We start from the raw sequence: 27,138 nt of genomic DNA on the forward strand, positions 1-27,138 counted from the left end.
AGCTAGCCTGAAATATACAGCCAAAAACCACATCCTACTTCAAATGAGATAATGAGAACCAATACCCAGTATTGTCATCTGACCTTCACATGTGCACCATAACACCTACACTCATGCACATGAATCACACGAATGCACATGTGTACAGACACAGACACACATTTAAAAATTAGACAGACAGAAAAGAATTCCTAATTCCTAGTATGATGATATTGGGAGAGTTTGGGTTGTGGTAGGGCTGACCCATTCATGAGAACCTGCCCTCCTGAGTGAAATCAATGCCCTGCAGATTAGGGTCCATTAAAACTTTATCTTCTTTCTACCAAGTGAAATCACAGGGAGAAAGGAGCATCTGTGATCCGAGAACTTGATCCTCACAAAACACTAAATTCATTAGGACTTTGACTGAAGACATTAGTAGCCTCCAGAACTTCAAGAATGACCTTCTGTCATCTAGAAACAGTAACATGAATAGGTTCAGGCAGGGTCCAAGGGAGCCAAGAGGTAACCGCCACTGTAACTTCTCACTCCTTGAGGTCCTCCAAGCTCCTTAACTCTCCAGTGTGTCTAGACTCACATTTAGGTCAGTGTGTGCTGACTGTTGTTGTTTGGTCTATGTGCTTGATCTGTCTCCTTCCTGATGGAGCTCCTAATTCTACTATCTCTGTAGATGCCATTTCAAATAAAGTTTTAGACCCCTAAACACACTCCCTGCCTTTAGTCTTTTTGTTATGAGTAATGGGGCCTTGTCCTCCCAACCACTGACAGTCTTCGAGAGCTTAAAATAGTGATCTTGTGACAGTGGGTAGTTGAAGGGCACTGTCACCCACTAGACAGAATTAGAGCTGGCCCTATCATTTATTAATTATGCCACTTACTAAACCTCAATCAATCTCAATTTCGGTCTAATAGAATGAAAACCTACCATGTAGGATCATGAGACAGACTGCATGGGAAAAGGATGTGTTTTTTCTAAACACAGTGACTATATCACAGCAAGTCCTTCTGAGCTGTTGGCTTTCTTTCCTTCTTTTTGGTATTTTGTTCTTTCCAAGATGTCACCTCCACTTTCCTTTTACAAGTACACTTCTTTTTATAACATTCCAATAAAACCCCAGTCTATAATAATTCAAACAGATTACTTGCAAAGGAGGATGGAATGTTTACACCATATTGTGGTCATATTGAGCATCCTGAAATAAAGGGTAATAATTCACTAAATTCACATTTTATAATGCTCATTAAACCTTCTAAATATCTAAGCTCTCTCACATGGCTTTTGTCATGCTCATTCTTCTGCCTGGATTTGTTTTCCTCTCACACTCTGGGTCTACCCTTCCACTCTCAGACAGTTCCCTAGAGAAGCCTTCTCTTACACCTCCTGTTCAGTCAGGTCTTTCTCAGTCATCTCCTTGTTCTCTACTCTTGGATCTTTTCACAGTCTAAAATGAATCCCTATTCTTATCAATATGTCTATTGTCTACTTTCTCAAAAGACGTGACACCTCAAAAAGACTGGAATTGTAACATATCAAAAGCAGACAGCAAACAGGAGAAGACTCGGTAATTGCTGAATGAACGCATGATTTACTGCTCTCCACTCCAACCACGATTATACACTTAGTTTTTGGTAAGCTCATATCATGGAGATCCATATTCAGTTCACCCCCATTGTTGACTTTTTTTATTTTTTCCAACATCCATAGCTTTTTTAAACAATAAGACTAAGATCTATGGTTAGTTTTTGTGGCCACATCTGGCCCTTCTGCCTCTGACATGCTCAAACTTCTGGCTCTTAGAGAGAACATAGGGTGTGGTGTGGGGTTGTGGGGTTCCTGGGGCCTTGCCAAATTGCTGATACACCTCTTGGCCCTTTTGAGGAACATAAAATGGTATAGTACCATGGCTCTTGGGAAAATCCAGGGCTCTCTGGTCAAAGTTGAGTATCTTACTCCCACAGAAGCCTTGAGGATGCAACTTCTGCTTGCTCACTTGGTTGCTTACCCACTGGGCACACACCTTCAGCTTGGGTACTTCCAAAATCCACACAGCATCTGGAACTGTCTCCATAACCGCAGATGGTTTGTTCTTTTGGACAGGAAGCTCCATCTTTCAGATCATCTAGGACAGGGACATTGCAATACATAAAGAACCTCTTCAGCACAACCTGATTGAAGGTGGAGTTCGTTTATCTGGCCAGCAACCTTGGGTAGATGGCTTGGCTCTTGGACTCCTTGTGCTGAATGTTTTGGTCCTTGTTGTGGCAAATGTCAACATTCTTATGGCACCTTCTGCTTGGCCACATCCAGAAAAGTTCGCCATCATTCTTAAGGGTTTCTGTGCCTGCTACAAGTCTGTTACCTGGTTTATATAAGTATATATGTATGTACATAGGTACATGTATGCATGTTTCACATGAGCAGAGATATTTACTTGGATAAACAATGAGTTTTTAAGTCATCTGGAAAAGACATGGTGGAAAAGAAATATATAAGAAAAAAGGATGATGTGGACAGAGAACCCTGAATAAAATCATGGAAAACTTGACTGCCATCATGAGGCACTGGATAATATCCCATGAGCAATGATGCACTAAAAGTGTTATTTGTTAGTGAGCAGACAACCAGGACAGGAGAAAAGAAATCATAGAGGCCATCCCAAAGCTACAGTCAACAATAAAGCTTGAGCCCTGGGAAACACAAGACTTAAAACACAAAGACACAAAAAATTAAATGTGAAATGGTTATAAATCCAGTGTAGATCGCTCATAAATATAGACCTAAAGGAATCGAAGTTAGCATGCTACAGAGATATCTCATATCTGCATTTATTATATTACTAATCCCAATATCCAAAATATGGAACAAGCCTAAATATCCATTAACAAAGGACAGGATAATGAAAATTGTGGCATGCCTCTCTACATTGAAGTTTTGTTCAATCATAAGCCATTATATGAGGAACATATAACCGGAGAGCATCATGTTAAGTAAAATAAGCCAGATTCAGAATAAAAAACACTGCATGCTTCCTCTCATATAAAGAATCTTATTTAAAACACACACACACACACACACACACACACACACACACACACACTACTCACTTATACGTGGATATTGGCTGTAAAGTAAAAGATAATCATGCTACAGTCTACAGACCTAGAGAGGCTAAGTAACAAGGGAAGATTAAGGTGGGATGCATGACTCTCCCCTGGAATGGGAAATAGAATAGAATTTGAGGGTGAACTGAGGGTGGGTGGAGATGTAAATAGTTGGGGGTGTGGAGGGAAAGAGCACTGGGAGTGGGATAGATGGCTGGAATTGGGGAGCATTTCTGGCATAAGGTAGAACTTTAGTGCATTGGAAACTCCCAGGAATCTACAACAGTGACCAAGAAAGACTCGAAGTAATGAGGGACATGGAAACCGAGCAAGCCATCTTCTATAACTAGGCAAGCTTCCAGTGGAGAAAATGTGACATCAACCCAGCCACAAACCTTCCAACCTACAATTTGTCCTACCTGCAAGATGTTCTGGGGTAAAGGTGAAAGAGGACTTGTAGGAGTAGCCAACCAATGACTGACCCAATTTGAGATCCATGCCAGAAGAGGGAGCCCATGCCTGACGTTGCATGGAGGACCAGAAACCAGAGGCTGAATAGCCCAGAGACCTAGGATAGAGCCAAAAAATGACCAGCAAAAGAGTCAGTGAAATGATTCGTAGTGATACTCTACTCTGTAGACTGAAGCCTGGCATAATCATCATCAGAGAAGGTTCATCCAGCAGCTTATGGGAACAGATGCAGAGACCCACAGCCAAACATTAGATGGTGATCAGGGAATCCTATGGAAGGGGATGAGGGAGGATAAAATGAGCTAGAGGAGTCAAGGACACCACAAAAATCAGCTGACAGAATCAACTCACTGTGGCTCATTAGGGCTCACAGAGACTGAATCGGGGAGACTGTATGGGTCTGAGCTAGCTTCTCTGCATATATGTTACAGTTATATGGCTTGGCGTTCTTCTGGGACACCTGACAGTGAGAGCAGGGGCTGTCTCTGACTCTCTTGCCCATTTTGGGGATCCTTTTCTTCCTACTGGGTGGCCTCATCCAGCCTTAAAATAAGGGTATTGCTTAGTCTTACTAAAATTTGATATGCCATTTTTGGTTGTGAGGTATGCCGTTTCTGAAGGAAAACAGAGAAGTGGATCTTGGGGGAGGAGGCCGTGGGAGTAAGGACTGGGAGGAAAGGGAAACTGCAATCATGATGTAATATTTGAGGGAAGACTAAATAAAAAGTATAACCACACACAGATAAGTAAATGTGTATGTGTGAAACTAAGGGAAACTGTTGGGAGGAAGGTTGTGGACTGGCAGAAACTGGCAGTGGGGCAAGAGAGAATACTAAGGGGACAAATATATGTGAAGTCAGTAATATCCATGTGTGAAACTCAGTATTTGGTATGTCAAATAAACACATTAATAGCTTTAAAAAGAAAAACATAGGCAGCAACGGGTTCTTGAGTGGTCAAAACTCATCCTTGAACAATGAGAGTCACTGAATGTATTAGAGTGGTGTGTGTGTGTGTGTGTGTGTGTTTGTTGTAGAAAAGCTCCCAATATGGGGAAGAGTTGACAGGAAAAGTGGGAGCTGAGCCTCGAACCAACTTAGAATTGGTGCTAACAGTGTGGGCTGGAGGCAGAACATTGTTTGTTTGTTTGCTTTGGGTTTTTAAATAAGTGTTCATTATTACATGAATTTTGAAAACTCATATACAACATGAGCAAATTGTAAGGCACATCAAAATCCCGACCTCAGAGGAGGAAAAATCATAAAAGAAGAAAGAGAATGGAGGGCCAGTAAGGGAATTGCCAAAAAGAATTTGCTAATTGCTTAAATGTTATAGATAAAATGAGCAGGTTTTAAACGTAAGCACATAAGTTTTGGAACTTAAGTGGTTCCTAATCTTGGGTGAATAAATTTAAAAGATGGTGAAGGAACCCTAAACATCATGAGTGACAGACACATGTGAGAAAGGTGTAATATGAATGACGATGTTCCCATGGGCGATAGCATTCTAAGACTTTGTCCTAAGTTGGTGACACTGTTTGGGGAGGATTAGAAGGTATGGCCTTACAGGAGGAAATACCACACTGGTGGTGACATTTGAGGCTTCAAAGTCATGTACTATTCCCAGTCTGTTCTCTTTGTTTCTTGTTTGTGGTTGAGATACGAGTCCTCAGCTCTCAGATTTCAACTCCATGTCTGCATGTGGCATGCAGTTCCCGTCGTTATAGACCCTAACCCTCTGGAACCCTAATCCTCAGATGAATTCTTCCTTCTAGCAGTTGCCTTGATCATGGTGTTTTGCCACAGATATAAAAAAGTGACACAGCATAAGGGTATAAAAGCAGAAACATGATTGAACTGTGGTGGCAACCATGACTAGGCTGTGATTTCTCCAGTCACACTTATTCACCACTTCTAACCTTCTTTGTGCTCTTCAGCACTCTGAACACATATAGACGGACTGTCTCTGCAATGCCTTTTCATGCTTCCTTTGGTTCATGCTCTTTCTTCTGCCTTGCTTTAACTTTCTTTACTCCGGACTTCCCTATCTCAGACTCTTCCACAAGCTTGCACTGAAAGCGTCTGTTTGAGAATAGCTTTGTCTTCCCTTCTTGCTTCTCCAGTTCAGAGTACCATCCTGTGAAATCATGATTAGTTTTTCTTTAAGGTCCTTAAAATCTTCCCCATCCCAAAGTCCAGGGACACAGCAATGCATCTGTTTAAATGTATGTGTGAGCAACCATATTTGTCAATATATTTGAATATTTGTTGAAGACTACTCTTTCCCTATAGGTTGTGATTAACATACACACCTTCACCCAGAGACTCTGGAGAAAGATAATCTGCCATATTAGATGAGGGAACAAGGAAACCTGCATCTAGTTAACTAACTTGGATAATTGTATTTTTCTGGAATACAGAAGGATGGATAAACTGTACTGAATCAGCAACACGGAATTTTCTTGCTTCTTGAAGGCTTCTTCTTTCCAGAATACCTTGGGATGCCGGCCATACAGAACAGGTAAAGTCTTGACTATACCTTTTTTCTCACGAATCTTTGTATTAAAATTATAGAAAGATAATTGTAACAGATAAACATTTTTAGAATTATAATATTAAAATGAACAAATAAGGTAACACTCCATCTGCAGATTTCATCCGTATGATGGTCAGGTTGTTTAGTTTGTGAGTAACTGTCTTCTTTGACCATTGATGCTGTCTGTGGAGAAATCACCTTTCTGCTTTGTCTTCTTAGCTATCTCTATGAAATAAGTAAAGAAGACACAACTCTACAAAACAACATCGTTCCTTACCACATCTATACAATACTTTATTTCTCACTGAGATGTTTGCTGCCTGTCAGATTCTACCTGAAACACACTCTTAGTTTGTGAGAATACACAAATGAAAACAAAAATGTGACTTATTTATGTGGGTGATTTCCTTTGCTGAACATTTACCATTTGTTTACTCATCTCCTATCTTGCAGAGAAACACAATTATCAACGTTACTTAACTGGATGCTAGGTTCCTTATTCCAACATCAAGAATGGCAGGGTATCTTTTTTGAGAGTCTCAAGGTGAATATATGTATGGTAACCAAAAATATAATGATTTGATCCATAGATACAAGATACTTTTATAAGGAATGAGTAGGCTTCTCCTGGTGAACATGAAAGCTTACAAACAAGTATTTCACCAGTACTGTGTGGCTTTTCTGGGGGGAGATTTGAACCACAAACCAAAGAAATTATTCCACCAAGTCTAGCTTAGTGAACCAGTGGGTTTATTAGGATTGTCTACAGGAACATGAGAGAGAAGATTATAGGTATATGGATGACTCATCACCAAAGACAACTGCATCACTGAATATCTTACTCCATAATGAGTGGCAATTCAAGAAAAGTACATCACTGGAGCAGGCTGGCCAATCAGAAAGCCTCTTCTCTCTACTCAACAGTTGTTTTAGTCAATACAACTTTGGAGGGTGGTCTGTGGATCTAATAAGCATCAGGAGCTTCCTGAGCTTTGTTTACTTCCTTAGCTTTAAGGGGTTGCAGAAGTAACAGCTACACAACAGATGTAATAACTAGTAACCGCCTAAAGTAGAAGCCAAAAGATTATCTCCTGGTGAATGGATAACAGAAATGAACTACATGTTATTCAACCACATAGAAATAATAAATACTTATTCATACTACTACATAGATGAGCCTTGGAAATCTCACACTTACTAACAGAACCACACAGAAAATTTCATGTATTATATTTGTGATGGTTATTGTTAAATATCAACTTGACCAAATCTAGAAACATGTAGAAAACAGGCCTCTGAATCTATAGGGATTCTTTTTACTACATTAACTGAGATGGAAAGATCTGCTCACTACGGATGGCACCATTCCCTAAGTAAGGACAGGAGTAGAGAAAGTCAGCTGAGCTTGCTATGGCGGCTCATGCATTTAATCCCCGCACTAGGGAAGCAGAGGCAGGCAGATCTCTGAGTTCAAGGCCAGCTTAGTCTTCCCAGTCAGTTTCAGGACACCCAGGGCTTGACTTCCCAGCATAATGGACTGTAACCTGGACCAGTGAGCTAAAATAAACTTTTACCTCTTAATTTGCCTTTGTTAGTGTGTTTTACCACATCAAGAGAAAAGAAACTAAAACAATATCATTTTAATTAAACAAATATTCAAAATAAACAAATCCATAGAGATAGTATAGATTCATGGACCTCTAGGGCTGGATAATAATGGAGTATGTAGGGTGTGATCACTAAATCATATGGACTTTGGGAGTAAAGAAGGGTCCATGAGAGAAAAAGTTCTGGAATTAAATGATGCTAATGGTTCCAGTTGTACAATTTCAAGTGTCTATTAAACCCACTAAGCTATATACCTGGAAATGGCTTCATATATCATTCATATGCTATGTGAATTATACCTTGATTTAGAAATATAAAGGAAAAGGAATGAAAACTGTAACTAGGGGTGAAGTGGAGGAAGAGTAATGTGATCAGAACAATGGTCCAAGAATACAAAAACATGATGAAAGTGACCAGAGAAGTTGGTGTCTTGACAATGATGATTGGGGTTGTTCCAGATTCGCTGGGTCCTTTCAGTTCACCATAAGATGTCCAGGGTCGGGGTGAAGGGTATCTTATACCGCCCTCATCAGCTACAGTGTCATTATCTGCATACTCAGCATTAGTTTCTGTACCACAGATAATATACATGTGGATAGATGGCTCATGTATCCAAGACAACACAGAATGTGCGGGACAGGCATTTTTAAATTGCGGTTCAGATCTGAAAAGGGTTTCAAAGATTATCATCAGCTTAAAACAAAATAATCACAACTAATCTTGAGACAGAATAAACTATTCTCTCAGTGGGCTATAGTGACCTTCCTTTCTTCTGAGCTCCTCTGACTGAATTTCATCTCATGTTGACACTTGCATTGTACTTTATCTTTTATAGTGCTACTTCACATCTGGATAGAGTACAAATTCTTCAGTGTAGCAGCATTCCTGATGTTTGGCACGGGCTCAGTCAATTATGTCCTGGGTTTAGCTGATATCTATTGCTAGACAACCAATGAGTCTCATGATTTGAATACAAATGTGGAAAAGACTCATGTATCAAAGACATAGTTGCCAGCTGAAAAGCCTTGTGGAAATTACATCATGAAAGTACTAACTTTATTAGTGAATTAATACTCTGAGTTCCAAGTTGAATAGGCTATTGGAGGTGTGGCTTAAGGGAGGAAGTCAATCATCTGGGCCATGACCCCTCCCTCTCTTTCTCTTTCTTCCTCTTTCCTGTCTCTGCTTTTCCCTTATTCTCTCTGTCACCTATCCACCATGAAATGAGCCACTATGCATTAGCAAGTGTCCCCTGCCATGCATAATCTTCTTCCTCTCATAGACTGAAAGTGACAGAACCAGGCAGCCTCTGACCGTGAATTAGAAGAAACTCTTTCCTTCAAGATATGGTGGCACAATCTTATTCTCCCAGCAGTTGAGGAAAAAAAGGTCAGGAATTCAAGGTCATTCTCAACTATACAGTGAGTTCAAGACTAGCCTAGGGTACATGAGATCCCCACCATAAAGAAATACAAAAATGCAAACCAAAGGCATAATGAAAAATACGTTTTTCCCTTAAGTTGTTTTCATTGGGTGTTTTGTCATACTTACAAAAACTAATGTAAGTCTCTGTCTAAACACATTTTGATCTGAGAAAATAACCATATACATTGGGAACTTAAAATTAATAAAAAATAAATAAATAATAATAGTGCATAATATTGTATTGGAGGCAGGGGGACTTTGTTGCCTGTGACTACTTTGACTTCCCCAAATTCGATTTTCCCCAGTGACACAATGTCCAACTCTATCCTGTGCTGAATGGCATCTGTTCATGTCGTTTATGTTTTTCAATAGACATAACAAGATAGACAACTGAATCACTGGTCTCTTTACAACATGGGTAGGTTTTAAAACCATAGAAAACTCTGGCTTGGCTTCCTACCAAACCCCTCTGGAAATAGTTCCTTCCCTCTATAGATGTTCTTTGAAATCCCAATGAACCCAGAATTCTGAACGCAGATCAGTAATTTCCTTTCTGGATCTCCCGTGGCCACCCAGGAGCACCCCTTCTGAGGTTACCACACACCCCAGTACCAGAACTCTTCATGGCTTCTGGCAGAACAGTACTTTCAAGGGAGTCCTGTGGGGAGTGAGTTGTTCAATGGAAAAGTACAGCGTCGTATGGGATTTAAAGAGCCCCAGAGATCTGTGAAGACCGTCTGTCACGAATGCCTTCATGGGCTTTAATTTGCTCTCCTCCCACAGCAGACAGAAAACATTTTCCTGAATTTTGTTTCTGTTTGAAATTGTGATTTGTATTTTGATTTTAGAGAGGAGAACTCAGAATTCTGTGGAAGAATTAAGTATCTATCCCGTGCATATTTTGATGTCTTTAGAAATCAAATGTCTATCAGGTTATGGAAAGAATAATGGCTTTGACAGAGTTCGGCTTGCTCATCATCTGCCACACTGGCTGTTTTTCTTTAGTTGCAATAATAAACTCAAATCACTCTCAGGTTCACAAAGCCCTTCCACTGCCAGCCTGCATCTGCTCACAGATGATTATGACCCTAGTTTTATAGAAGGCATGGGGGCTGAGAGGAGCAGGAGAAAGGCAAACACGTGAAAATAACAACCGAATAAACACTCCAAAGTTAGGCACTCAGCTTGGCATCTCTCATCTTCCTTGGGATCTCACCTTATCCCATTTTTCTGTAGACATATGAAGACCAGACTCCAGAGGAAGGCAACCAGAACAATTGGAGGGTATATTTTCCAAAATTAATATTGACAGGGAAAAAATAAGCCCAAAGACTCAGAGATGGAGTGTATTGTGACTTCCATTGCTTCTCTCTTCTCCTTCTTCATTGCCACAAAGATGCTACCCTTACCCCAGAGTGAATTTATTCCTAATAGGAACCTCAACTTCCGGGTCTGTGATTCAAACATCCCATCAAAGCAGAAGTTCACTGTGTTACATGCTGGCATAAAATGGAAATGCTATCACATTCCCATATTGCAAACAACTTGCCAAAAGAATGTAGTGCTTCAAAAGCCCTGTGCTGGATAAAGACAAGATCTCAGTACACGCCATGGGAGCCGGGTGAATCTCTGAAGCAGAAAGTATGGGCCGAGGAAGAGATCAGCCCAGTGACAGTTTACTGGCCTTGCTGTTCTCTTAAGAGGCACTAATGGTAGTGGACTGGTGCAGTGGAAGAAAACCTAGCTTCATTTAAAGCACTAGCATGAAATTGGCTGCAATAAAATTATGCATTAAGTGTGCATTATGTTTAATAAGACTGGATTGTACTTCCCATGTTTACTCTGTGACTATTGAGGCTGATCCAATTTTCTCAAGTTCTCCAATTGGTTCACGATCGAGTTTCTGGCCAGAAGGTCAAATTTCCCTTGCTGTTATTGTATGTCTCTATTACTTTACTATGGCATTTACACTTTATATTCATTACTTTTTTTTCTATCTCCTGAACCTTCCCCATTCCAAAATGTTCCCTGTAGATGGCCCGTTTGACACAAATTAGAACAACCTTGATAGCTGTCAACTGGAGACTATCTGAGAACAAAAGGACATTATTGCAAGCCAGCACTGGAGGTAATTTCATGTGCTTTCTCTGAAGGCTTCTTAATAGCCTTTGAGAAATAATACAATTCAGATCTGCAGCCAGGAGACAAAGAATGGATGTTGGACAGCACGACCAGCATGTGCCTTGGTCTTTAGACTTTGCTGTCCTGAGGTTAGGAGGATTATCGTTAGAAATAGAGATATCCAGCCTCATTTCACTCATGTATATAACCATCCATTGATGTAACTAGCAAACACTCCATGGGAGCCTACTGTGTGCCAGACTCTGTGAATGTGATGGTGCTGTGGCCGTGCATGTCATATCATAGTCCTGCTGTGATTTCATGCCATAATTAGGATGGGAAAGAGCGATATTGAGCCATGAAAACAAATCCTGATACATTAGGGAAATAGATGAAGATGAGGTAAGGGAAAAATTAATTCCTAATGAGAAATGCAAAGATGTTTTATGGGGAAAGTGAGACATCTCTCCTAAAGATGGGGAAAAGGAGGAATAGCGGTGCTATAGGCATTAAGAATGGAGCATATAGAACATGAAAGTAATGGGGGTGGGGGGTGGGCATCTAGAAAACCACAGGTGGAAAACCAGGTAAAGGGCATCATGATGTGAGGGTTACAGGAGGACATGAAATACCAGGAAATGAGGACAGAGGACAGAGAGAGCTCTGTACAAAGCCATCAGGGATTTAGAGATAATCTCACAGTCATGGAGGAATAATAAAAAAAAAATCACCCAACCTATAGTATACGGTTTAATCTTTTTTTTTCTACAGATGGGCTCAGTTAGATGAAAAACAGAGAGCACTCCTTCAGAGAATCACCCCGTGTTCACTCACATGCAAATATAAAACAAGGCATTGGGGTGTGCATGCGTGTGTGTGTGTGTGTGTGTGTGTGTGTGTGTGTGTGTGTGTGTATCAACCTATACAGACATACCTTATCCACAGTGCTTCAGGCCTTGACCCACATAGTGGGTGTCTGACATTGCAGACCATACTATACCTTTTATACACCATGGTTATCCTATCCACACATACTTTAGAAACCATAGTGAGAGATCAACAAAAGACTATGGTTCTTAGTCTTGGCAACGTCAGCATGCTGAGTTTTAATTTTTTTTTCTTTCTTCCCTTTTTGTAACCTTTCAGCTTTTCCCTTATTGGAGCAATGCATGACTTTTCTCTAATTATCCTAACTTCCAAATTCTTTATTTCTGTACTTTGAGCAATTGCTAAGGAAATAGAGTTTCAGCTTACTTTAACACAATAAATGCAATACTTTCCCAGGTTATTTAATGACCAAGATGTCTACCGGGTACTATGGATCATGGATATGTCAGACAAAGGGTTTTTGTTCATGAATTTGCTTGATTTGTCTAAGTTTGACAATTTCCTTAAGTTTGTAGCAAAATGTCTATCAGGAAGTGAGCAGGGAAAGGTCGAAGCAGGCCTGGAAGAAGCAGCTACATGTAAAGTATGAATTAATCAGACAATACAGAGCTCATGGGATGCATACAGACTTTAGGTTTCTAGCCAGCCCAAGTAGGCTGTCCTTGGCTACTATGTCCATAAGCTTAAGTGCAGAAATAGCACATGTTTGGGACAGGACTTGTGTCTTCGCCAATGAATAACACTTACTTTAAAGCTGACACTAAGTCCAAGCCTTAAAGTGACCAAACTGAACAGTTGGTAAATTAGCAGAATTTTTATAAGGGGTCAGGCAGGAAGGTGAAAAGTAGGCAGTCAAGAAGAAAGGAAGGAAGGAAGGAAGGAAGGAAGGAGGGAGGGAGGGAGGGAGGGAGGGAGGGAGGGAGGGAGGGGGGAAAAAGGGAGGGAGGGAGGGAGGAAGGAAGGAAAGAAGGAAGAAAAAAGGAAGGAAGGAAAGAAGGGCAGAAGGCAGGCACAGAGAGAAGGGAGGGGGATAGATGGCATGTGTTGGGGGACACCCTATTTTAGAGAAAATTTAAAAGAAAATAACAAAACCTAGATTATTAACAATGTAGCAACTACAAAAAATCCAAGGAGTAAAAAAAGCTGTTCACCAGGCTGAGGAGGAGAATGATATAGGCTATTGACAAACACTGGGATATAAACAGGAAAAAAAAAACACACACAGTCCTTAATAGGTAAAGATTTTTAAATAATAATATACATGTATTCAAAACCATAAAATAATGTACACAGTGAATAACAGATGAAGGATTTTAGTCAAGCAAAAAAAATGGAAATTCTTAAAGGAGTTAAAAGCAAATTCTAGGGCTGGAGAGATGGCTCAGTGGTTAAGAGCACTGACTGCTCCCCCAGTGGTCCTGAGTTCAATTCCCAGCAACCACATGGTGCCTCACAACCATCTGTAATAGAATCTGATGCCCTCTTCTGCTGGTATGTCTAAAAACAGCTACAGTGTGCTCATATAAATAAAAATAAATAAATCTTTAAAAAACAAATTCTAAAGCAAAACATTGTAGAATATATATGTATATATGTGTACATATATATATATATATATATAATTAAATTTTAATTGAAAAATTCAGCTAATGGTCTTAATATTACATTGAACACTATTGAAGGAAAACCAGAGAATTTTAAGACAAAAATAGAAAGCATGCAGACTAAAGGAGTGAATGGAGAAGGAATAAAGACTAAAGTAAAAAAATTAAATGAATTACCCCTGGCTTTGGGAAAACATAAAATGGCTCAGTATATGTTCAGTTGGAGGCCTGAATAGATATAATAAAGGAACAAGGAAAGAAAAATAAATTTAAAAATTACGTTTTTCCCTAAGAGCAGAAGAAAACACAAGTCAAAAGACTGAGTAAACATACATACAAAACATATATGTGTGTGTATTAACATTTATTTGTTTGTTTGTTTGTTTGTTTGTTTGTTTGTTTATAGTGTAACAGAACCCTGGCTGCCCTAGAACTCACTCTGTAGACTAGGGTAGCCTTGAACTCATAGAGTTCTGCCAGCATCTGTCTCCCAAGTGCTGGGATTAAAAGTACGTGCCACCACCACTCATGGAATATGCATCTTTAAAGTGCTGGGGAACGCATTTTGAAAACCTACTTAATAGAGGAGAGAGAGAAAGATAGATGGATAGATAGATAGATAGATAGATAGATAGATAGATAGATAGATAGACATACAGATTGTGTGTGTGTGTGTGTGTGTGTGTGTGTGTGTAGACATATATATTCTTCAAAAAGAAAGGTGAGATAAAGACATTTTTTGGATAAATGAGAGCTAGAAAAACATAGTGACAGCAGATATTCCATACAAGAAACAGAATGTTCTTCAGGCTTAAAGAGTTATACCACATTGAAATTCAGACATACAAGAAGAAACAGAGATGCTTTATATGTGGTAAGTATACTCATAAGTAAATGAACACTACTCCCACTTGCTTTAAAATACCTTTGTCCTACTTTCTTTAAAATATTTTAAGGTTAAAAATAACATTTTATAGGCTCTAAAGAATATGTAGGTGTAAAAGATATAACAATAATGAAAAGGATAAAGAATAAAGCTTGCTCTTCTCAGTATAAGGTTCTCATGCTTCTGAGAAATAGTACAACAGAAGTAGTTAAAATGTAAATTAAAGTAAGTAGATGAATTACCATAGGATGAATTGTTTAAAGGGTAGTAAGTTAGAAATGGAGGAAAAATACAAATGAAAAGTAAACAAAACAGTAAACTTAACATTATTCATATACATAATTAAACATAAATAAGCTAATTATACCCAACTAAATGGCAGAGATTAATGAACTATATAAAACTATTTGATCCAATTATATAATATCTATTAGGTACACATTTTAAATAAATATAACTTAAAAGTAAGAGTAGAAAGGTACGAACTCCACAAACACTAATAAAAAGGAAATTACTTATAGAATGTCTACACCAATGTCATGGAAAGTAGTCTCCATCAACCAAATAATCAAGACCATATAACAGCTCCAGATGACAATACACATGATAACAACTTCCTAATGCTTCATGAGAAGTGGTTGAAAAGCACCAAGTGCAAGATCGCCATGGAAGGTGTGAATGTCTGTATCAATAGTCAATGGAATAAATGTATAGATAACTAATGAATATATTGGTTATATATACACTAGTATCAAACTTAAATAGGATATTTTTACAGCAGTTCAATTAGTCACTGCAACACATTCTGTTCCAAATGACAAAGTGTTCATCAAGATACACCAGGTACTGCAACAAACATCAACCTTAACTACATTTAATTAAACAGAAAGGACATAAATTCATTCTCTAATATAATTAAATTAGAAACTAATAAATAAAAAGATAACTGGAAACCTCCAAATATTTGAGAATGAAATACTACTTACAGTAAATGGCCAACTAAGTCAGTTGTAGAGTGTGTGCCTAACATGCAAGGAATCTGGTTCAGTCCCCAGAACTGGATAAACTAGGCATGCTGTTCCCCAGCTGCAGTCTCAGGACTTGAAAGGTAGAGGAAGAAGAATGTGGAGTTCAAGGTCATCATCGCCTATGTAGCAAGTTTGAGGTAGCCCACTGCCCTGAATAGTTTTATGTTAACTTAGCAAAAGCTACCATCAGCTGATAATGAGAACCTCAATTAAGAAAATTCTGTAGGCAGGCCTATAGGGCATTTTCTTAATTAGTGATTGGTGAGGGAGGATCCAGTCCACTGTGGGTGAGGCCATCACTGGGCTGATGGTTTTGGTTTCTATAAGAAAACAGGCTGAGCAAAGCCAGTAAGCAGCACCTCTCCATGCCCTCTGCATTAGCTCCTGCCTCCAGGTTCCTGTCCTGTTTGAGTTCCTGTCTTGACTTCTTTCAATGATGACCTGCTGTGATACAGAAGTGTACACCAAACAAGCTCTTTCTTCTCCGGCTTGCTTATGGTCATGTCATGTCATCACACTATGACAGCCACTATGTATGAGTGTCTAAATAAACAAATAAATAACCGATGAGTCAAAGAATTCCACGGAAAAATAGAAAGCACATATTGAGCTCCACAAGAAGGAAATCAAAACAAAGTTTACAGAATACAAATATATCACTGCTCAGAAGGAAGTGGACAGCTTTAAACACCTGTGCTAGAAAATAAGAAAGGTTGATAATCAAAATTCTAAGGTTTTACCTTAACATACAAGAAGTTAAATCCAGAGAGTTAACAAAGGAAAGAGAAAAAAAAATGAAGAATACACAGCTAAGAACAGTTAACTCACCTGGACTCTTCGGGCTCTCAGAGACAGAACCATCAACCAAAGAGCGTACATGGGCTGAACCTAGACCTCCCCACACATACGTACCAGATGTGCAGCTTGGTCTTCAACCGGTATGGGGGCTATCCCAAAAGCTATTGCCTGTATGTTCCTCTAGCTGGGCTGCCTTGTCTGGCCTCATTTGGAGAGGATGTGCTTAGCCTTGCAGAGACTTGAAGTGCCACAGTGGAGGGAATATCCAAGGGATTGCACCCGCTCAGAGGAGAAGGATAGGGAGTATGGGGGAAAGGTTGTGGGAGGGGGCCCAGGAAGGGAGCAATGAGCATTTAAGAGCATTTGCTATTTCTGCAAATGTTCTGAGCACCACAGGGGAGCTCACAACCATCTCCAGTTCTAGCAGATCTAGCCTACTTCTGTCCTTCCCAAATGCCAGAAATACACATGGTGGACAGACATTCATGCAAAGTTGACACTCATACATATAAAATAAAAATAAATCAATACACGTTAGAGAATGTTCTAGCAACTTTACTCATAGTAGTTTTACATAGAACCACTTCAAGCATCCATTAATAAGAGCGAGGTAAATAAAGGCATATTCATATAAAGGAGTACTATTTGGGAATTAAAAGAATGACCTATTGATATGCACAGCAACATGGGTAAATCTAAAAAACATCTTACCGAGCAAAAGAGATCACACAGAAAAGATCATAGATTCTATGATTCACTCCAGTAAACTGAAAAATCACCATTTCCCATAAGAATTGAAAACAGATCAGTGGGTGCCTTGGGAGGAAGACACAATGAGTACTTGCAGAGAAACATGAGGAAACAGAGTGATGGAAATGTCGTGTGTCCTGACAAAGTTTGACATCCATCCCTCTGATGTCATCAAAATGCATGAAAGAACCATGAGCATATAAATTCAAATGTTACCCACAAATTATAAAATGTAGGTATGATTATGAACATTGTTTTTTTCAAAGTAACACATTTGCACACTACACTGCAATACGCAAATAAAATACAACTTCTTTGTTTCCTGAAGGTGATCAGTTCTCCACCTCAAAGGAAGCTGGGAAGCCTGCGACAAGAAATTAACATTATCTCAATCTTCTTCCCTGTTTAACCAGGTTAAATATTGAATATAATTAACATTCACCTTCCACTTTGAGGAGGATCACATTTTCACCAATTTGTGAACACTCTTTTGCTTTGGGTAAATATTTCATCTTACAAAATGGCTACCTCCCTCTGTTCTTTATCCTAAGAGAGTTTCTGGATCCCCCAACAGAGCTTCTTTGCACATTCTTGAAGAGGAGAGAAAAGAGGCACTGGGTGCAAATGGTGGTCCTACTCCCTGGGTTAGTCACTGCTAAAATGCCCTATCTGTAGCAAGGCACTACTCTAGAAACATGCATCACTGGTCTAGGTGCATACCCCTGTTGGAGGTGCAGTGACCTCCTTATCCAGAGATCCACCCAAATCCTGTTCTTCAGAATCTCCTCATTGGGGCTCATGGAAACTTCTAGATGCTTAATTGATCTAGAGACTAAAAAAGATGTCTCCATTTCATCTATCAATCTATCACTGTCATGTGTTGTGCGCACATAGTAGGGGGGAAAACCTCCAGAGGGACTGTCCTTGGTAACATACTGTCTTTCAGGTGGCCGAAGACTACCCCCCACCTTACACCACCATGTTCTATAGTTCTCGAATAGCTGCTGTGATACTTTGGCTCACCTCCACCGAGTATTTTCCAACTGTAAGCATTTTCAAGATGTACTTTTTATTACAGTGTGTGTGTGTGTGTGTGTGTGTGTGTGTGTGTGTGTGTGTGTGTGTGGTTACTCACAGAAGCCAGAGTGGTCATTGATTCCTCTGGAACTGTAGTCATGTGCCAAATATGGGTGTTGGGAAGCAAACTTGGGACTTCTGCAAGAGCAGGAAGCTCTCTTGATCTCTGAGCCATCTCTCATCATATCTTGAGTTTCATTTCTGTTCCAGCTGCCCAGGACTCACAGCAGCTGTAAGGCACAGACAACCTAGAACAAGGTTGAAGAAGAAAAGCACTAGCCCCTGTCATTGCACTATCATCAAACTCTTGTCCCATTGTATAAAAAGTGTCTGTTCTCATAAGCTCGGTGATCAAACTATTCCCACTGGGTTTTCTTCCTTTGTTATCCCCTCTAGCCAGTGGTCAAGGGTTTCCAGCTCTAACCAGTAGCACACTTGTTGGCAAAGAGCGGGGCCACAGTGGACACCTCAGCAAAACAGTACCTTTTGGTAACACAATGCCTGTCCTTCTCTAACCTTTAGGATTTCAGAATTATGAATCAAAGTCCAAAAAACAAAAAAGGTGGGAGACAGAAATGAAGTTGGCACAATAATACCTAAGGTAGGAAACTGAAATTGTCAAGAAACAAAGTCCCCATGGGTCTGAAAAGGTAATCATTACAAAGACATATTTATCATTCCAGGTATCTGACAGTAATGTCATCATAGAGAAGGAGGCAGAGAAGGGAGACTGCCCATATGGGCCTTCCTACCTCATCTTCCTCACTTTATAGCTCTGCTAAGCTCCCGTCACACTCAGCTGCCATCCTCAGGGCAAATTAAAGACAACAGTTGAGCAAAACTGCCCAAGTTCATTTCAACTTTCTGATCCAGAGAACAAAGCTGGACCTGTTCTCTTCATGACTTGAAGATGACATGTTCTTTGTCAGGATACAGGAAGAGCGCCACAGCAGCCACTGCCTTCTCCACTCAACCGTCCTTGATAGTTCATTCTACTGTTTTACACAGTGCTGTAGTCCGTGCAACCAGGAACCTTCTGTAAACGAAGAGGGGCATTATCTAGAACCTCTGTGTGAAAGTAAGTTTGTCTCCTCCACGGTGACTACTAGAATCCAGAAACTATTGTGTTCCCAGCTAGTGAGACCCAGTTAATAAAATTATTGTAAACACTCCAGCATGCACATGTGTTCATACTCAGCGTACATGTCTTAACAAAGAAACCCAAGTCACAAGTTCCCATCCCACACTGGACTAGAGACTAGCAGTACTCTGGGCCCCTCTGTAAGTCAACTCCCTATGCTAGGTGTGTCCACACAACATCAAGGTCTGCTAGGATCAGTTAAACCCACTGCGCATGCCAGAGAGTCTTCCTTGTTTTGAACTGTGTGTTAGATAAGAAGAACCAGCTCTCTGCAGATAAAGTGGAGCATGTTATATGACCCTTCCGGAGATCCCCTCCCTAAGCTGCCACATTTATCGATTTGGTATGTGTCCTGGCCCATGTTTATCACTTCACTCCATCTCCATTTCCATCTCCATGTGTCCCCAATACATCTCTTAAATGCTGTCATATTGCCTGCATTGTTCTGCACTTCTTTTTTCCATTTAAAATAATGTTTATAAGATAAACTCACATTGATACATATGGCTCTCATTCATTTTGGCAACGGCATGCGGATTCTATCACCGGAATAAAGCACCATTTGCATATCCTTTCTGCTAGAGATGGACATTTAAGTTGCTTCTAATTCTTCTCTATTTCAAACAATCCTGCAGCAGATGCCTTTGTCCAGGTCCCCTGTGTACATGTAGGAATGGCTGTAGCAATCGTTAAGGGTGGGATTTCTGGGTCCTGGAACAAGTCTGCCTTCTACTTTCTTATTGATGTTGACGTTAATTCAAATGCATACTATGAACAGTGTGGTGACTGTTCTGTAACTGCCATGCCGACTGGTCCATCTGGAATTCTACTTTACATCCCAGATAGCAGAGGCTGGACAGAACTCTCAATGCCATAACTACCTTGGGACTCAACTATTCCTCCCAGGGTCCTTTCCATTCCCATCAAGGATACCCTGCAAAGTGCAGCCACTCATATCTGGAGCCAGACGAGCTATGTGGTTTCAACTCTCCCTCACCTCCCACTTCTCTCTCACTGACCCAACCAACATCAGATTCCACTCTCTCCTGGTCCAAGTCGGCTGTATCTCTGTGAGAGCCTGGGTCAGCTTCAGACCTAAATTTTCATTCTGTATCTCCCCCACATGGCGGCAAGATGAGAGTTTTACCTACAGCCGATCATCCCCCTTCCTTGCTTAAAGTCACCCATCACCCTTGGAGCAAAGTCTAACTGTTTTAGTTTGTCTGTTGTATACATTCTGCTCTGGGATCTTCATAACACTGATTCATCTCTGAATTCCCCAGGGTTCAGTGGTAACATGGAATGCATTATAAAAAAAAAAGTACTGGGATGGGTGAATGGTCTCCTGTCTGCTTTTGCTGCAATGGTTCAAACAAAAATGAGAAGAGAGAAAGAAAGAGTGTGTGTGTGTGTGTGTGTGTGTGTGTGAGAGAGAGAGAGAGAGAGAGAGAGAGAGAGAGAGAGAGAGAGAGAGAGAAGAGAAGAGACTCCTCTCCAAAATGGACAGCAAAAGAGTTAGCCCCTGGCTAGTATTCCAACTTAATGAACAGAGTAAATCTGGGGGACTCAAGTGACTACCAAATGAAATCTTATTTTTTGAAACACATTTTAAGTCACAAAATTTGCTCATAGTATAGTAAAACCTTCTTGGTCTTGTATTTCTTTAGTTTTTAACAGTCCATGTTAATATAAACACAAAATATCCTGACTACTATGTTCAATATTCTATTACTGAACTTATTCTTTTAATTAAGTGAGTTTCAGTATCTTTTGACTAAGTGATTTTTTTTCTTTTCAGTTTTCTCTTGAATAGTTATTGTTGTCAACCATGTTTATTAAAGTTTTAAAAATTGTACAATGAGCATTTTCCTACTTAGCTAGATTCAGTAATTACTAGCATCTTGCCATATTAATTTAGAACTCTTCATAACATACATATAAATATATATATGCATGATTTGTATTTTTGTTTTAATTAGTTTATTGTGTATATTATGACACTTCACTACTATTTCTATGTAAAAATCTAAAACTGCAAAGCATTAGTCTACATGAACAATTCTTCATGTCATCTAATAACTGGTCTATATTCAAATATTTCCCAACTTCTGTCAAATTATAGTTTATAAATTATTTTGAAACCATGAGGGCTGACAGGTTCCGCATTATTACTGTGTCTCTTGTTGTCGTATTCTACACCAACACTTCCCATAAAATCTGTGTGTGTGCTGTGTAGGTGTACACACAAACAGGCCAGAGGAGGGTGTCAGGTGTCTTGGTGCATTACACTCTGCCTTGTTTTCTTAAGAGAAGGTCTCTCCCCAAACCCAGGGCTTCAGTAGCATCTAGTACTCTTTCGATCATCCTTTCTGCCCCTACAACTTAGCTACGGTGTATCTACAGCCATGTGTTGCTTTGTTCCCCATGGATGCAGACACTTGAATCAGATCCTTATGCTTGCAGGCGCAATGCTCACACTCGTTAAGCTATCTCTCCAGCCCCCACAGGAAATTTTGGGTTTTTTATAGACTGGATTTTGGAAGAGTCCAGGTCAAGGTGCCTTGTAACACATGAGCATTTGGATCTGTGATGTTGTTTAGCTTTTTCCTGATTGCCTGTTTTTCCTCTAAAGGTAAAGCCCAGAAGCTTGATTATATTCAGGTTAAATTTGCTCGTCTGTTTTTGAGAAAAACAAACTTTATAGTAACCATGAGTGTTCCATACTCTCTCAGAAGTACATTGTGTCAGGTTACTGTGTGAGTAGGGATGGTAAACGTGTTCACTCTTACAAAGATGGAATTTTCCCTTTAAGATCGACAATTGATTTCGTCCTGGGAATCTAGCAGAGCTGGCATCCATGGAACCTCCTGTGCACCAGGCCCAGGGAAGCATTTCTACACTTTCCTATGAGTCCTGGGAGAGAAAAAGAACTGCTGTCCGTACAAAGACAGATAAACAGGCTCCGATCCGTGAAGACGCTTAGTCCAAAAAGAAAATCTGCTTCCTGTTACAGCCTTTTCAGATTACTGAGGGGGCATGAAATAGGGACAGGACCACACTTTGGAGTTCTCAGTCTCTTGCCTGAGTTTATCTAAGAACACATGCTGTCAGATAAAAATGAAAATAATGCCTACACACACACACACACACACACACACACACACACACACACACACACACACACAAATGAGTAGTTGAGGCTTTACGGGTTGATTTTAGTTCTTATTTCAGTGTTGTCTGTTCCTAAACCATTTTAAATGCAAAACTGATGAGTGATAAAACTAAAGCATATTTTATTTTTAACTTATTAGTGGCACATCTTAATTTTATAAATTTTTTTCCACTGAAACTTGGTGGGCGGGAAGTTGGTAGGATGGGTGGCTGTACCTTCCTGGCACTGTCGTCAGCTTATAAGAGTGACAGGTAACCCTATGGTTTCAGAGGCGTCAAGCTTGTCCATTACTACTCCTGCCTAAGCAGGACTGGCTTCCTTCTATCTTAGGGAAAAAAGAAAATTCCAGTATTTCAGATACAACCTTGGCTTTGACATGTCTCTCACACTGACTTTTCATCAGAGGAGCCATCTTGTACTTTGCATCCTTGAAACTGGGAGTCTCTGGGCTCTGATAGCCATACAATAGAAGAAAAATAAGTTACAAGGTACAGGGATGGTAAAACAAAAAGGTAATTACTACCATGTGGAGATTAACCTGTTTCTTTTATACTTGATAAAGAACCTTCTCCTCAGATATGCTGGGAGTAGAGTAGTCTACACTTGTCTATTGCCTGCATCTCATACTTGATATCCTATATCCTGGCTCCTAGAACACCTATAAACTTCCCTTTAAAATTGCTTAGTCCTTAGGCTGAAGAGTTCACTCAGTGAATAAAGTTTTGTCAAGCACATATGAGGGCCTAAATTGGAATCCTCAGAATGCACATAAGTGAGATGTGGTAGCACATGTACACACAAACACACACACACACACACACACACACATACACACACACACACACATACACACACACACTGAAGTTATAGTACAAAATGAGAGACAAAGACAGGAGAGTCTCTGGAAGCTTGCTTGCCACCTGGCTTAATTTACACAACTTCTAACAAAAGACCCTGTCTCAAATTTGAAGGAAAGGAAAACCTCCTAAGGTTCTCCTCTGACCTCTATATGCATGTGCATGACTACACACACACACACACACACACACACACACACACACACACACACAGGGAGGGGGGCAGTGTAAAAATTGCTGAGGCCATACATTGATTTTCTTATAACACTTTTATCATCTTCTTGCTCTCTTGTACGCACATTCTCTTTTCTCTCTTTTCTCTCTCCTCTCTCTTTCTCTCTCTTTCCTCTCCCTGCCTCACAACCCATCACTCTTTACTCCTTTGACCTTTCTCCCATTTCCCTGACCACCCTTTCCTACTTCCTTTGGCATAGAGAAGATGCTGATCTCCCCTGAGGTCATATTCTTGGCTATCATTACAGTTGGCATGCGCTTCATGAATGACCTCATCACTGCTGTGGCTTCAACCACGTTTTATGTTTGGATAAGTCCCAGTTTGACCTTGGGGATCCAAATCCCCACAGTTCTCCAGTGCACAGCAGCCTCGGGTGTGTAACTTCCCATTGTATATCTCCATTGTGTATCCCCAAAGAAGATTCCCTTCCTCTATCCCCCAACCTGCTCCTCCTCTGGTCCCCATTCACTAGAATGTACCACCTCTCTCCACTCCTCCAAGTGAGAAATGTAGGATTCAGCTTTGGCTCCCTCCTCTGTTTACACCTACACCATATCCTGTGAATCAAGTTCTGGGGGCTAGTCTTTACCTGCTTTTTTATCTTTTTCATTTGACTTATAATCTCACTACACTACTCCATTTGGGGAGTACATTTCTGCAAATTTCCTAAGTGGTGTCCCTGTTCTGATGCATGTTCCCTCCATCCCCAAGACTTTTCTGTAGCCAAGTAATTGGTGTGAACCACAAATCTGATATTAATCATCTATTTAACTCAATGGTATCAAAAGATGACTTCTCCTGCATAATCTAAAACATCCTCATGACCTCCCTGCTGGTTTCTCTTCTGGTGTATAGCACAGACATTTTAATCATCTGAACTACAATGTCTAGGGTAGAGAACACTTATACTGTGTTTCAATGCTTTTTGCCCACTTAACTGTCACTGAAAGGACTTACACATGTCCTCTAGATTAACTTCAGGGACGTAAAGATGATCTGGCTGCTAAATCTGTCAACCCATTGTTCACTAGAGTTGGTTTGGCTGAACTGGCTTACTAAGCAGGTGCCTCTTTTTCCCCTCATTACTCCTTGTGTGTCCCTCTTGAACTTGTGCACTTAGTTGAAGAAAAGGAGTTCTCTATTCTTCCCTGTTCCAGAGACAGCCACATCTGACAGTGCAGTGCCAGCCTCATCCTGTAGACACAATGGTGAAGGTCAGTGTGAACAGATTTGGACTTTGGGGCATCTGATTACCAGAGCTGCCTTCGGCTTTGCAGTTGGCAAAGTGGAGATTGTTGCAATCAATAACCCTTTCATTGACCTCAACTACATGGTCTACACGTTTCAGTATGACTCTACCCACAGCAAGTTCAATGGCACACACGTCAAGACTGAGAAGGGAAGCTTGTCATCAACAGGAAGCCCATCACCATCTTCCAGGAGCGAGAACCCACTAACATCAAATGGGTGATGCTGGTGCTGAGTATGTCATGGAGTCTACTGGCATCTCCATCACCATGGAGAAGGCCAGGGCCCACTTGAAGGGTGAGGCCAAAAGGGTCATCATCTCTGTCCCTCCTGCCAATGCCCCCATGTTTGTGACGGGTATAAACCACAAGAAATAAGACAACTCACTCAAAATTGTCAGCAATGCATCCTGTACCACCAACTGATTACTGCCCTGGCCAAGGTCATCCATGACAACTTTGGCATCGTGGAAGGACTCATGACCACAGTCTACGCTATCATTGCCACTCAGAAGACTGTGGATGGCCCCTCTGGAAAGCTGTGGTGTGATGGCTGTGGGGCTGCCCAGAATACTCCTGCATTAACTGGTGCAGCCAAAGCTAGGGGGAAGGTCATCCCATCACTTAACGGGAAGCTCACGTGGCCTTCTGTGTTCTTACCCCCAATGTATCTGTTGTGGATCTGACATGCTGCCTGGAGAAAACTGCCAAATATGATGACATCAAGAAGGTGGTAAAGCAGGCATCTGAAGGCCCACTAAAGAACATCCTGGGCTACACTGAGGACCAGGTTATCTCCTGGGAATACAACAGCAACTCCCACTCCTTCACCTTTGATGCTGGGACTGGCATTGCTCTCAATGACAAAGTTGTAAAGTTCATTTCCTGGTATGACAATAGTGTGGCTACAGAAACAGAGTGGTGGACCTCATGGCCTACATGACCTCTAAGGAGTTAGAAACCATGAACCACCCATCCCAGCAAGGACACTGAAAGCAAGACAGAGGCCCTTGGTTGCTAAAGATTCCCTTTCCCATCTCAGCCCCAAACACTGAGCATCTTCTTCACAATTTCCATCCCAAGTATCCATAATAACAGAGAGGCCTAGGGAGCCCTACTCTCTTGAACACTATTAATAAAGTTCGCTGAACTCACCAGAAAGACAGACAGACAGAAAGAGAGAGAGAGACAGAGAGAGAGAGAGACAGAGAGAGAGAGAGACAGAGAGAGAGAGGAAGGAAAGAAGGAAGGAAGGAAGGAAGGAAGGAAGGAAGGAAGGAAGGAAGGAAGGGAGGGAGGGAGGAAGGGAGGAAGGAAGGAAGGAAGAAGAAAGGAAAGGAAAAAAGAAGAGAAAAGAATAGAAAAGATAAGAAAAGGACTACTGTAGATAAGAGAACACTTCTGTTGATGTAAGTAGTGGCACTCCCCTGGTAAAGCTTCCAAACAACCTCTTAAGATTAACTTCAGATGGCACCGTAACCAGGAAGCTTAACAACCAACATATTTTCACTATTGTCCCATTTACAAATTTGCAATCTCAGCTCATTAAACATGTCCATCCCTAGCAACAATTGAATATATACTTTAAAACATGAAATATTTATGGACAGGTTCACCTATGATGAATAAAATTATTGATTCTCTTCATTAGCATTGTTCATGTTGAAAATTAAATCCAGTTTGCCAGCCAAGAGGAATAGCAACCATCTAGGATAAACTAAATTCTATCAACATTTCCAGAAAATATTTGTCCAGACAAAACCATCACATGTGGTTGTGTAGGATATGTTCATTATATAAGCACAAATAAAGCCACAATGGCTAATGGTAACTGTGAACTTTAGAAAATCTACAAGGTGGACCTCTGTTCATGTCTGTAAGATTATCTTGATGATATTAATTAATGTGAGAAAACACATGCTAATTATGCACAGGAACATTCCCTGTAAGGGGGATCATGGAACAGATAAAGGGTAGAAAATATCTGAAGCATCATGATTCATCCCTCTCTGCTTCTTGATCTTGGATGTGACATGAGCAGCTGCTTTCTTGAGTTCTATATCATGATGTGTATCTTGATATGTGAGCTAAAATAAACCATTTCTCCCTTGTGTTGCTTATGTCAGAGCAACAAGAATAGAAAGTAAAATGGAACCCATGAGGAAATTGTGTGGCCAGAGACTCCTACAATGT

General features: G+C 40.4%; 2 pseudogenes; one reads left to right on the forward strand and one right to left on the reverse strand.

The window, feature by feature from the left end:
* Positions 1-1,736: 1,736 nt before the first annotated feature.
* On the reverse strand, positions 1,737-2,304 carry Rpl18-ps2 (ribosomal protein L18, pseudogene 2; annotated as a pseudogene).
* A 12,875-nt stretch (positions 2,305-15,179) lies between these two features.
* Positions 15,180-25,938, forward strand: LOC148005794 (glyceraldehyde-3-phosphate dehydrogenase pseudogene; annotated as a pseudogene).
* The last annotated feature ends 1,200 nt before the right edge of the window (positions 25,939-27,138 follow it).

The sequence above is a fragment of the Rattus norvegicus genome, chromosome 5, assembly GCF_021556685.1.
Source record: "Rattus norvegicus strain SHRSP/BbbUtx chromosome 5, alternate assembly SHRSP_T2T, whole genome shotgun sequence".
In the NCBI taxonomy this organism is placed as follows: domain Eukaryota; kingdom Metazoa; phylum Chordata; class Mammalia; order Rodentia; family Muridae; genus Rattus; species Rattus norvegicus.